Consider the following 13,199-nt stretch of genomic DNA (forward strand, 5'->3'; position numbering starts at 1 on the left):
TAACAAAACAAAGGATTTTTTCTGGTTCTTTTATCATCAGGCTATTACAAAACAGTAATGTATTACTATTAAGTAGTAACATGAATGGCAAACAAAGCTGCTTATTCTATTTAATTCTTTCCCACTGAAATATCAGTATGATGATGTAACAAAATAGGTTAAGGGCTGGAACTTGGCAAGTGAAATTAATTTAGTTTGATTTGCACAGAAGTTACCCGGGATGTGAAGGGATGATGGAAAATACATGAATTGTGCAGGAGAAGCAGCAGGTTGCAGGTGACAGTATCTACCCATGTCTTGCATGAAGGGCAGCTGGTTGTAGAACAGATTATCTGACTGTGAGTATTACAAGATGTGATTTATCTTGCCTCTAATTTTTAGAAAAGAACTTGTTGTTATAGTAAAACTTCTTAGGTCATTTACCAGATGTGCCAGGCACACTATCATGAAGAGAACATTAATAGAATATGAAAATATTAACTTCTCGTGTTTTCTTATTTTGGAAAAGAAATAGTACAGGGAGCATGAACTGAGTTGAGGAGGTCTGGTTCCTTCTGTTTCATTTGGTCCAAAGCTGCTGTTATGTAAATATCATTTTCCCTAAATTGCATTAACAACTTTAGATATAATAATGCAAAGTGAAGTAGTATTTCATTGTAAACTACAGTCTGGCTGAGAAAACAGAATACTAGGAATTCACTTGGCTAAGTCATGTCAGGAAAGTAATTAGAAGATATAATGTTAACTGCTTCAATTAACACTGATTATACATCAATGACTTGGATAGCCTTAGTATTATAAGGAAAGGAATTAAATCGTCTTTGATTTCACAGATCCTGAAGAAGTAGGAACACAAAAAATTTTGTTACTAATGCCATGATGTTTACTCAGAGAAACACGTACTTTTGTGACAATCCTTTAGTTTAAAATAGATCCCTAACTGGTAAAATTATAACAGTACTGCTTCCATTTTTCTGCTTGGAAAGCTGTTTTGTTGTATTCTGAATAAAAAAGCAAAGGAATTGTAGGGATTCTGAAGGAAATGGGTCACATTTATTCCTGATGCAATCAACCTTTTTGTCAATGGATAATGAATTATATAAAGAATGAGTTCTGCCTTGCATTGAAAGAGAAGCTGACCTTCTGTCAAATAAACCACAAATGGGCAAAAGTGGTTTTCTTAGTCATTTTCTACCTGAATGCTAAGTGTTTATTATGATAATTCATTTATCATTCTAAATATTTAATTGTAAGAGTCTTTGATGGTTATACTTCCTGCTGCTATCAGGTCAAAGCATTTCTGCCAGGTTCCTTTGAAACAGGCAGTTTGGCTTTTGTCTAAACATTTTTTATTGTCTTCTGTTTTACAGGGGGTTTTTTTTGTATCAGAGTATCTTCAACTATCTTGCATAGAATAATTGTAAACAATTATTGGCCTCAACTAAGTTTGAGAACATAACATAGCTTCCTACAAAGCCTTCAGGTCAACCATGAAAATGACAGATTATTCTCTGTCTATTGTCCCTGGCTGTGAAAAATAGTAGTCTAAAGACTTCAGATATTTTCAACTTTAATCATATTTTATATGTTCATAATGATTAAATATTCAATATGGTTGAAACTGAGACCATGGAATATTTTTCTTTAGTTCATCCAGCTGAAATTCCTTTGGAGTGCTTTTCAGAATAGAAACCTAACCCCCACTGTATTTAGTAAAAAATACTTAAATTGTATCCGCAAGTGCTTTGCAGTTGTGAGAACTGACTTTGGGGACACTGGCTGTAGTAATGAAAAACAAACTGTATTATTCAGAAGGTTTAGTGCAAAATGTGGGTATTTTGATGATGATTAAAGGCTTTACTCAGTATACAGGGTTTTTTGCTAACCTCTGTGCATTAGTTCATAGGCAAGAAGCACAAGGTTCACCCTGTGTAATCAGCCAGTCTAGCACTCATTGCTGGGAAACGTTCTTGGCACTTCAGGTAGAGAAGTCAGTGCTTGAATGAGCTGGTGAAACTAAATTATTTCTGCACTAGAGCTAAACTTTCTGGGTCAAGTTCAAAGAATGTTAGTATATCTAAATGACTTGCTTGTTTCTTGGAAAAAGAGAACACAATTTTTCATAGTTGCCTAACTTTTATGATTTATTATCAGACAGTTCTGGTCACTCAGCTATTTTCTCTTTAGCATTATAGGCAGTGAATTCTGACTACAGCGTAAGTAAATGAATTTTTGTCTTAGGGTATCAAATAATTAGAAGGTTAAATGTAGTGAGATTTTGCTTCTGTAGAAATGGTTAAATTGACAAGCACACCTAAGTTCTGGAAAAAGAGGTTGTGAAAGTTGGTACTGGTCAGGACAGCAGCCAGAGCTTTTTCTCTCAACCATTTCTTTGACAATTTAGGGCAGTATCACTGGATTTCATTCATTTTCTTCCTACTTTTTTTGGGAGATGAGAACTGCTACTTTGTCATGTTGTACTTAAAGGAAACATAAAGGAATGCAAAAATCTAAAATTTAAAATTTGAAAGGCAGTATTGATTTGCCCAAACTATGTATTTCTGTGTATGAGTAACAGCTATCTGCTATGCAAGAAGAATCAGAAGATTTCAGTAGATCATGATGTTAGCTGTAATTGATTCATGTTTAGTTTTCTTTTTAATTTTATCAGGTGCAATTTTGCTCTTGCTTATTTTACGTAAAACATTCCTCATATTTAAAGCACCTTCTTTCATTTTACTCAACTGGTCTCAGTTTAAATGATGTCAGCTAAGCCAGGGAACCTGAATGTCTGTCCTTTATGAAGTCCTGTATTCTGGCCTTGATTAGTGGTGTTGCTTATGCTGTCAATTATTAGTAGATACTGCTGGTACTCTGCTCTTTGATCCTTTCAGCCTTTCATTCTGCCATGTCTGGTGAATAATGATGATGGGGGGAGCAAGGTCTGCTTTGTTCAAGGATTGCAGGCCACTTGACATGCATTACTTCTTCAGCAATGCCTTCTGATATTTATGAATGTAAAGCCTGAATCCAAGGTAGCATAATGTCAGATGAATACAAACCCAGAAAGTACAATGGGGCTTGGAGCAGGCCTTTGTATTGTGTTCTCCAATGCAAAAAATAACAGCGTGTAACTTTTAACTCTGTAACAATGACACTTCTAATGCTGCAGGACTGGAAGAAAAGAATGGTCTTCCAGCTTTACTCAGCAGCCTACTGAGTTCTTTCGGTGAGCCATGGAGATGAATATTGGTCAATAGAGTGTGTCAAAAAGAAGGTAAAAACCCCCCAGTTAGGTCTTAATTACTATTGGATTTAGGGTTAAGTGTGGTTAGAATTATTTTTCTGGCCCCTGCTTTGCTCTTCAGACATTTGACTGAGAATTCTTGTGAGTGTATTCTAATTTAAAAGGGGAGGTGGTAGTCACTGGTACACTAACAGCCAACAACAGCAATGAGCTTACTTGTCCTGAGAGGGAGAAATTTGGCCTGTATCTGTCCTGCAAGTTTGTGAACTCTTGCTGGCTTCCAGCTTGCTTGTTTCTGAGAGTGCATCTATAGGATGGTCAGCATTCAGCCTTGGCCTGAGCTCTCCCAGAGACAGGGCAAGAAATGTGTCCCTACGGATTTGTTGAAGAAATATAGTAAACACGGCCTTGGTATTCTACTGCTGATTTTCACAGTTTCATCGTGTACGTGTAATCTGGTAAGCAAACAATCCTTTCCATTAAAATGAGCAATAATGGCACCTTTTCTCCCACATTCAGTTAAATATTGAACTTAACATTTTAAATATATTTATACTATTGTATGCATTTCTCCATTACACATATGGACATCACTAGATAATGTGTATTCAAACTCCGAGGCATTTTCACCTATCATTAAAACTAGTTTATTCTAAGTTCACCTAAGCCTGATGATCCAAATTGGCTCTAGCTGCTGCTGTAATAATTTGGCCTTTGTGATGACATGAGGTCTTTAAACCAGAGATTATTAATTGTAAAAAGATGATATTTAATGTGTGTTTGTATAGAAAGAGCATGAAGTACAGAAGGTAAAAGAACTGGAAGCCGTTCAGATGCTTACATATGCTTTCTGTTTCCTCTCTACTGCATAAATGCTTCCAACTACCAAGAAAGTTAAAGTTAGCTAAATGTAAATTAGAATGTCTTTGGGTCTCAGTAAAGTAGTGAAATTAGAATGAGAGATAGAAGAGTGAAGTAAAAGGAAAGTATATTTTGAGGCAATGGTATTGACAGAAAGAGACCTTAAATAAGCTTCCATTTAATCCTCTTCATTGTTAAGTTTGTATACAGATTTCTCTTGTAAAGGTAACCAAACTAAGTATTTCCTAATATCTTCTTTTGTCATTGTTTCAGATTTCCACTGCAAATTCATTGTTGTTTAGATTTAATGCAAGCAGTGTGCTTTTTTTCTTCCTCTTTGTGGGAACCAACTAAAACTGCAGAGCCTTTTGACCCTGAAAGTGTTTTAGGTAAAGCCAGGTTAGTTTTCATGGCAGGTGAAGGAACCCATTACCTTTCTCATTGTCACTTCTATTTATGACCCTTTTTTAGGTAATTGCAGTGATGCTTGTTCTTTCATTACTTCCATAGTCCTACATACAATATGAAATTGCTATGTAATACTATAAGTCTACTGGGAAATAAGGTAAAGATTTGGAAAACAGTCATAGAAAGAGTCATACTGAAAAATACTGATGGCTAAGTATCCTGTTTGCAGCATTAAAAAAAAAAAAAAGACAGCACCTGGTCTGTAGAGAAAAGATCCTTTCCCTTTCCAGCTGGGTCAAACTTATTCCAAATTTTTGTCTATTGGTCTTCTGTGTGGTTATTACTGAGCAATAATAAATGCATATGGTTTTTGGTGGTGTTTTTTCCCCTTATACTTTGTCTTGACTCTCAGCAGATATATGAGAAGAAAAAAAATTAAAAGTAGCATATCTAGCTGTATCTTTCAATGATATTAATGAAACTGGTGAAGAAAAATTGCTTTGCAAATTAAATACATTTTTATTTGCTGCTTCAAAATGATTTATCTCAACCTGGGCCCAAATTATGACAGGAATTAGGCACTAAAATATTGTGATAGAATGTGATTTGAATTTGGGTTTGAAAGAATATTGGGAAAGAACATACAAAAATACAGAAATCTAGTTCCATGAAACTGCACTTGCAGTAGTGGATCAGTTCTGAGAGTTTTTCAGTTAAGCCTGTGTTTGTGTGCTGGATTTTTAGCCCCTGCCAAGACTTGCACATATACTTAATACAGTAATAATAGTTGTTTTGACTGTTTATGCAGTGTACACACCTACAACATTTTACAGCTATTTGTATTCCAGTTATGCCAGCAACACCAAGAAAGCTCAGAAGGACTAAAGACTGAAATTCTAGCAGGCAATTGTTATTTATGTCATCCAGTGGAAGGGCCATTGTAATTTAATTATTGCTATAAACTAGGAGGAAGTCAAGTATTTCTTAGGTTTAAAGCAGAATTGAGAAACCAGAATCCTGATAGAGCAGCTGTGGATTTTTTTTTCTTTTTTTCTAGCCAAACACCAACTTTTGCTTAAGGAATAAATAATATTATTTGGGAAGAAAGTAGTCTACAAGCCACCTGCTTACCTTCCCGCTTGTATGGGAATCTCAGCATTAAATAACATAATGTAATTTCAGGGACAGCATAGAAAAAAATCTAGCACTATATCTGATTTATGAGGTCTGTATGTTTAAAGCTTGGCCGACTGACAAGAGAGTTAAGAACATAATGGTTAATAACTTTTTGTGAAGGATAAACATTAAAAATTAACAATAATTTATCTTCTTGCAAAAGAAGGGTTTATAACCTGGAATAATGTATTGCTATTGAGAAAAGAGAAATTTAGGTTGAACATCACAAAAAGTTTCCTGACAGGAAGTTTTATTAGACAGTGGGACTGAATCTCAAGGGAAGACATAGGAACCCACTAGGTTCAGACACTTAAAACAGTCTGAGAAAAATTGGTAACTCTGTACAGCTATTGCACAAATGGTTATTAACCTGATATGCCTCTTTCATTTTCACCTTTCATAATTCCATGGTTCATTAGCCAGCAACCTCTTTCCTCTGCCCTCTGGTACCTCCAGGACAACTTCCACACAATTTGTAAAAACACATTTCTTACAACACATGTGTAGCTTTTGTTCTGTGGCAGAACACTCACCAGCAACCCTTCTTATGAGGTCACTTGTCTACCCACATTTCTCCTGTTTCTGCTGTTTTCATTTTAAAAGGCTCTGGCAACAGTGCAGTTACTTTCAGTCTGTGAACACTGGTTAGAAATATTTTTTTCTTTATCAAAATAGGAAAATTCAACCCTAATTAAAATAATCCTAAAACGAGCTGGGGCTTTTAGAAGAAGAATGTGTGTGTTCATTCTGCTTTCAGGCATTTTAAGACCTAAGCTGTTTAGCAGATGACTTTTTTCATGAGAATGGGAAACAAAAGACCTGTAACCTCTGTTGAAAAATTCACAAAAAGGACACAAGTTCTTAGAAAAGCTGTGTTTTAAGAAAAGTTCTTGAGACCCTTACTCAAAGATGAGTTGCCAGCCAGCAGAATTCATAAGCCCAAAGCCTGTTCAACTTTATGAGACTCTTGTTCATTTGTTTTATAAGGACAGTTAATTTTCAGCCTTGTCTGAGGTGTCAGGGCTGTCAGCTGTGAGAAGGAGGATTAGCAAGCAAGTCAGAAAAAACCTCCCTCGTGTGTCTCATGTGTTGTCAGCGGCCTTTCAACAGAGCTCCCTTCCATACAGCTGCTGTGCGTGACATCATGGTGTGCTGCAAATCCCTGCAGACTTCTGCTGGGTGATTTGCTGGGAAATTTTTCAGTCCAGCCTGGTGTCAGCACTGCATTTTTAACTATTTTGATGCTTTAAAGACTAGCAAATGTTTAGAAATACCAAATACTGATTTAGTAGATGAAAAAACCTATGATGAATGTAACATTTTCCCAAGCTGCTTTACCCTCCAAGATACTCCAACAGTATTTTAAGTGAACCAGAGTTACTGGTTAGTAGTAAACTATTGCTTCAATAGGAAATGAAAGGAAACATGGAATTGAAAGCACACAGTTCTTCACTCGATGTGGGATTTTTTGTTCTCTTCTGGAATGGGTATGTTTGATAATACAAGGCTTGCTACCTACAAAGACATCAGCATAAGGATTAGTCATTTTCTTTTAGTTGTCTATTTAATAATGCTTAAAGGTAACACTGAGAATTGTCTGAGGACTGAGGCTAACTTTCTGGCTTTTTCCCTGTGCCTATGGAGATTGGTTGGTTCATGACATCTAAGTATTCCTTTGTTGATCAGTACCTGTGACAGCCAATAAATGGGAAGCCATAATGTCCATGTGGTAGAAAATCAATTAAAAACCAACAAGTTCAACAAATTCCTTCATCTTCCCTAATCAATATTGAGATTAAAGTGTCTGATAAAATCCTTTGGGTAGTTTGTTGTACCTGAAACTAAAGCAAAACATATACGAATAAATTTTACTTTCAGGGTTTTCTCACAGCTCTTTACTGCTACATAGCTAGGAGAAACAAGTCACTTACCAGAAATTAAACGTTATTGCTGTCAAACTAAATTACCCTTGATATATAATGAACATGGTAGCACTCTAACAGACCATCTCAGGAATTTGGATGCTTTGAGGATTGAATTATATATAAAGGTTTTTACTTTTTTTAGTTAAAAATTTAGTATAAGCTGTAATTCTTTTTTTTGTTCTAAAGAGAAATTGATAATTCTGATCGTGTGCTATATCTAATCACTATCCATATTAGAATGGTAAATAAAAATTGTGTAATGTATTTACTCTGTAATATGGACGTTGAGATGGGCAAACTATTACGTTGCTCAAATAAAAGGAGAACTGTTTTTTTCTCCCTGCACTTACTGTTAATTTGCACCACTGAAATAAGAGTCAATCTGCCTGAGGTTTTGAAACTGGAGGATAGTTTTAAGGTTTCTTTTAGATTTTGATTGTAATGTTGAAGCTGTAAGCTGCTGTAACGATGTAATGCAAACACCCCACCTTTGTGCTTTAACTCCAAGGGAGAGGTGTGAAAGTTGTCCCTGCAGGTAGTGAACGTGCAGAGGGGACACACTCTGTGTAAACACAAGAACAAAAAAGATCAGCTCACAAAACCTTGTGACAGATGACTATTGAGAAAAAGATGCAGATAGCGACTATATAGATATTCAAAATGCTTCATGGGGCTCCAGAAAGTCCTGCTGTTGGGGACTGGCATCTTCCTGCTCCTTCTTATCCCGAGAAACTCAGCACAGCTTTGTAGAAGGTTGTCAGCTCCTAGTTCCTGTAGATGTCTCTCCAAATAGTTTAGGTTGCTCTCCGGTTCGTTGGTAAATTTGAGAGTGGAAAGCTTTCAAATTCCCCTGCCAGAGAGTGTAAGTTATAAATTAATTTAGTGACTGGTGAAAGGTAAACCTTTACATTTAAACCTAACCCAAGATACAGTCACCTTTCCTATCCAAGAAATTAATTTGTCCTTGACCAAAAATACAGCTTTCATCGTGGCTGTGAGCCATATTTTAACCATGGCATCCATCTGGAAACATAGAAGTATGACTCTTCCCTGATGTCCTCCTCCCGCACTTTTCATGATTCCTGTTTTATGAGAAAGATAAGACAATCTAGACCTTTGGCCCCATGCTTTACAATACACCTGAGACATTCATTAATGGTCCAGAAATTATTTGTGTGTCACGTCTTATTGGTTAAATCTCACTTACTTATTTATGGCTTCATGCTTCTTCCCAGTGCTTTAGACATTTATACTAACCAGTGAGGGAAAGCTTAGTGTAAGATTATTTGGACAAATCAGCTTTAAAGAGAAGTTATCCAGAGCTTGCTCTAGTAGTAGTCTGTCTACTCCCTACAAATCTTTTTCTTTTTTGGTGTTATACCTTCAGCCAACTGGATTAATTTTTTAGAACTTATTTTAAATGAGTGTTTTCTCTCATTCATATGTGTTAAAGGACCTGCCAGTGTTGTCAATATTTTTCTGTTTTCCTCCTCCCTGTACGGAAGAGCACTTCTATTTTGTAAGCTGAGACTGGAGCATGATGGTTTAATGATACTCTGATACTGCTCGTGCTGAGCTGTCATTGGGAGATGAGACATTAAGCACCAGTTGCCCTCTGCAACTCTCTGATTAGGGCCCAGAGACACACATTTAGAACTAACTTTACACCCTACTGCAGGTGCTTGTAAGCACTATTCACAGCTATTAGTAATACAGGACACAAGGAAGAATGCTCCTATTTTGGACAGGACATGACTGGTTCATGTGTATCTGCTCCCTTTGGAAAAACAGAGAGTCTGATGAGAGTCTCTAGGCTGCACAGCATGGCATCATTAGGACAGAGACATGCCATATTTTTTTTCAGAATTTTTAAAGAATTTATTGAGAAATCTATTTCTTGTACTGCTTTTATCAAACATTATGCTCTTGCAGTAACACTTTTTGGGGCAATGAAGTTGTAAGTTATACAGAGGTGTGTGTCCACACTTTGAATAGTTCATACTTTGAATACCAGTAGAAGGTGTTTTTTAACTTCGTTTTTAATGAAAACATTTCAGAACTTTCAGTACCAGCTCTACCAAGGAGATGAATTATCTCCAAAGTGTTAAGTCTCTTTTTTTGCCCATCTCTTACATTTAAGAAAGCAAAATAACTTCTCCTAAAACCTGTGAATAGGAAAACTGTTTTCCTTCTTTCAGAGCATAAAAGCCTGGAGTGTTGCTGTTTCACTTTTTCAAGAAACATTTATTTCAGCATTTTGTTCCTAATCTTGATTATTTACTCAAGTAGCTTCCTCTTTGATTGTGTTACTTTCCATGGTAAATATTTAAGTTATTCATGAATCTTTATCATTCTGAGCTGTTTCTCCAACACTTTTTTTGATTTAACTTACTCCTTGCAAATGATTTGGCCAATTGGTTTAAAGTTTCAATTGCGTGACATTGAATTTTAAATTAATTTAATTAAATTTTAGAAACTAATACGAATGTGATTTCAAATTATTTTGTGGCTCCATTTTTGAGAAAAGATTCCCTGTTCCAATATCTTTCAATGTTGCCTTGTTTAGTCACAATTGATTAAAAAAACCCCAGATGTGTCTGGTTGTATATATGAGCATTACAGTGTTGAGTGTGATTTTAAATTAGCTCAGTCTCTGTTACTGATTTTGGTGCTCCAGTAGGAAGAACAGCTGATTGTGTACTGTCTTCACAGCATTTTTGTAACCCAACAGAGGATTTGTTTTGAAATTTGTTATTGACATGAACATATGTTCAAAGCATTAGCCAGAGGGGTGGTTAGGATTTCCACTTAAACTGAAGTAGCAGTTTATGTCTCTGCCTTGTTTCCCTTGGACAGTGCTCAGCCTCATGTTGAGTGACTAAATAATAAATCTATTAAGCTTTCTCCTAAAGTAATTTCACTGTGTACTTATTTTATTTCTGACTGGTTTTTGACTTGCTTGCTAGTCATTGAGACTGGCTCTGTTTTCCATTCCATCTGTACCAGATATATTTACAAGGTCTCTTCCTAGAGTTTTAGGAAGGTATTAAGTCCTCTGTTAAAGTCTTAGTCATCTGAAGTCTCAGGTGATGAGCTTCGAGTCTGCACATAATACATATTATGTTCACATCTTTGTTCTCACTGTCATCTTTTTGAGTCTGATCACTGTTTTTGTGTAAATAATGTATGCTCATTTTTTACTGATGCAAGGAAGAAATATCAGTCGTTTACACTGGAAGTACACAGTATTTGAAAAGATGCAATTGAAAAACTTACCCTGTGTTTGGGGCATTGTGAAACAACCTCACTGGAAAAGCACAAGTCTTCTAAAGACCCAGGAGCAGGAGCCCTGTCCCTGTCATTTAAGTTACTTCCCAGGTTTCTGAGCTGGGCCTACTCCTACTCAGCTTGCTGAGTTTGTATCTGGTTCTGGCCACTAGCCCTTCACCTGTTCGGCAGTTTAGAGCAAGTCTTTAAATCCTCCCAATTGCTTTCTCAACCAACATACTCACCTTGGAAAATAGAAGACAGTTAATGCTCTCACTAGGAATTTAATGATTTCTTTCTGTTACATGGAGGGTGCAGAGAAACTGTAGAGCAGTGGAAAAACAAAGCTAGAGAGGATTAAAACAGTCTCCTCTTGCTGCCCATTAGTGTGGATTTGATTCTGTGGCGATTTTCCCTTTACAGTGTCAATGAGACATAAATTATCATGAGCTGTAAATAGAAAATCTGCTGCCTAATATCCGTAGAAAAGAGTCTGCAGAATGAAGCTTTCTACCATTTAAAACAAAGCTGCCTCTTTCTTTTGTTTTCTTGGAAGGATCAATTTTGGTATATACAGGTTTTGCCCTCCTGAATCAAGTTATTGGAATGTTTGTTGGCAGTATTTGGGAATGTGTGCTTTAAACAGGTCAGCAGAATTAATCAGTAATCAATCTCTCAAGATGTTGCAAAACTTAGAATACATTCAAGAAAGTGATAATAAGTCATTTTAAAAAAGAACCTTTCTAAATAAAAGCTGCTCTTGTAGGTTTATGTGTGGGGATACTACATATCTGGATAAAAATCCTTTGTTATTATTGAAGGAGACTTTCAGGTGTTTGCCCAAATCTTGCATTTTCATGCCCATGCTCTGACAGTGACAGTGTGAACTCCTTAACACACAGGCGCAGTTTGCACACTTCTGATCTAATAATTCCATGTGCAGCTTGGTTTAGTAGTTGTTTTGAATTAGAAAAGGAAAGGGAAAATGTTGCTCTTCAGGTTGGCATTAGTTTCATGCCTTGGCAGTTTCATAGGGACTTTGCAGGTAAAAAACAGAGGCACCATTTGGAAGTCCCAGTTTAGTGTCAGTGGTGGAATATCAGCTACCATGTGCTGAACCTTACTGCTTTCCTCTTTTTCTTCTGGTTCCTTTTTCTAGGAGATGAGGAAAGCAGGGGAGAGGAGGTGAAAGCAGGCTGAGAACTGTCATTCAACACACTTGTACTAAAAAGCCTATTAAACAGTGCGTAACAGCTGTATTGGTTCCTGCTACAGCTTCAGAGTGCCAACAGCCTCCTGCCTGATGCTGTGGAGTTCAGCCTTCAGAGGAGCCCAGTACACAGTGACAAGCTGGTGCATGTGCTCCCACTGCAGTGGGAGTGACAAGAGCCAGGCCACTGAGTGCTGGACAGAGGTGAGTGATGCTGTAGCTCTGCCTGGTTGGCTTTAATATAAGTTTTTCCAGAATTATGAACTCTGTTATTAGTGTTTTGCATTGCTAACAGATAAGAAAGAAAAAAAATTCTGAACTTTTCAAGTCATGAATTTTATCTATGTTAGTGTGGCACTGAATAGTACTCTGCTTGCAGTCACAAACACTCAAGCTCTCATATATGTGTATAAAAAGCCTTTCAACAGAAACTTTAGCATACTGACATTCTCACCACATCTGAGACTATCCAAACAGAAATTCAGAAATGAAACCCCTGGGCTAAAACTGCATTAATACTGAATGGCGGCCATACAGGCCGTTGGCAGCTCAGATGAGTGAAAATTAGTCGAGTACTGCAAAATTTCCTTCCGTAATATCAACCAAAACAACCAATTATTACTGTAATCAATTTTCTAGAAAGTATGAGAGTACTGCAATGCCCTACAGCTCCATATTGGTCCTTCTGTTTCCATCCTCTTCTGCTTACACTGAATACTCTGGCTAGGTGACTCTTCCTTTGCTTAGAGTTTCCTCAGTTTATAGCAGGGCTGGTTTAGTGATTGGATTCCCATATGCTGTGGTTACTCAAACAGACAGCTCTTAAAATGGTCGTATTTCTTACTTTTAACTTGTAAACCGGATATTATATTCTGCATCAGTCATCCTAATTTCAATACTTTTCAATTTTGCAGGCCTTTTTCTTTGAATTTCTCTGGAGTTTTTAATATTAATTCTCTTCCTATTGAAGGGCCATAATCACTTCTATCCCAGTAAAAATTTTGTGATGGAATATCCTACAGTTGCATTTTTCAGTTGTTTCATTTGTTAAGAATAGAATCTTCTCAAATGTGGTATTTTGTCTTTCCTCTGAATAAAAATAACA

General features: G+C 36.5%; 1 long non-coding RNA gene across 1 annotated transcript in view; it reads left to right on the plus strand.

The window, feature by feature from the left end:
* The first annotated feature begins 241 nt into the window (after nt 1–241).
* Nucleotides 242–13,199, plus strand: part of LOC121667267 — a 64,724-nt gene continuing 51,766 nt past the window's right edge. The window contains exons 1-2 of the long non-coding RNA XR_006016998.1: nt 242–338; nt 12,044–12,298. This is a non-coding gene — a long non-coding RNA (uncharacterized LOC121667267). The remainder of the gene's footprint in view (nt 339–12,043; nt 12,299–13,199) is intronic.

The sequence above is a fragment of the Corvus kubaryi genome, unplaced genomic scaffold (genome assembly GCF_017639235.1).
Source record: "Corvus kubaryi isolate FWS band 111438036 unplaced genomic scaffold, C.kubaryi_AGA036_p1.0 37357, whole genome shotgun sequence".
Classification (NCBI taxonomy): Eukaryota; Metazoa; Chordata; class Aves; order Passeriformes; family Corvidae; genus Corvus; species Corvus kubaryi.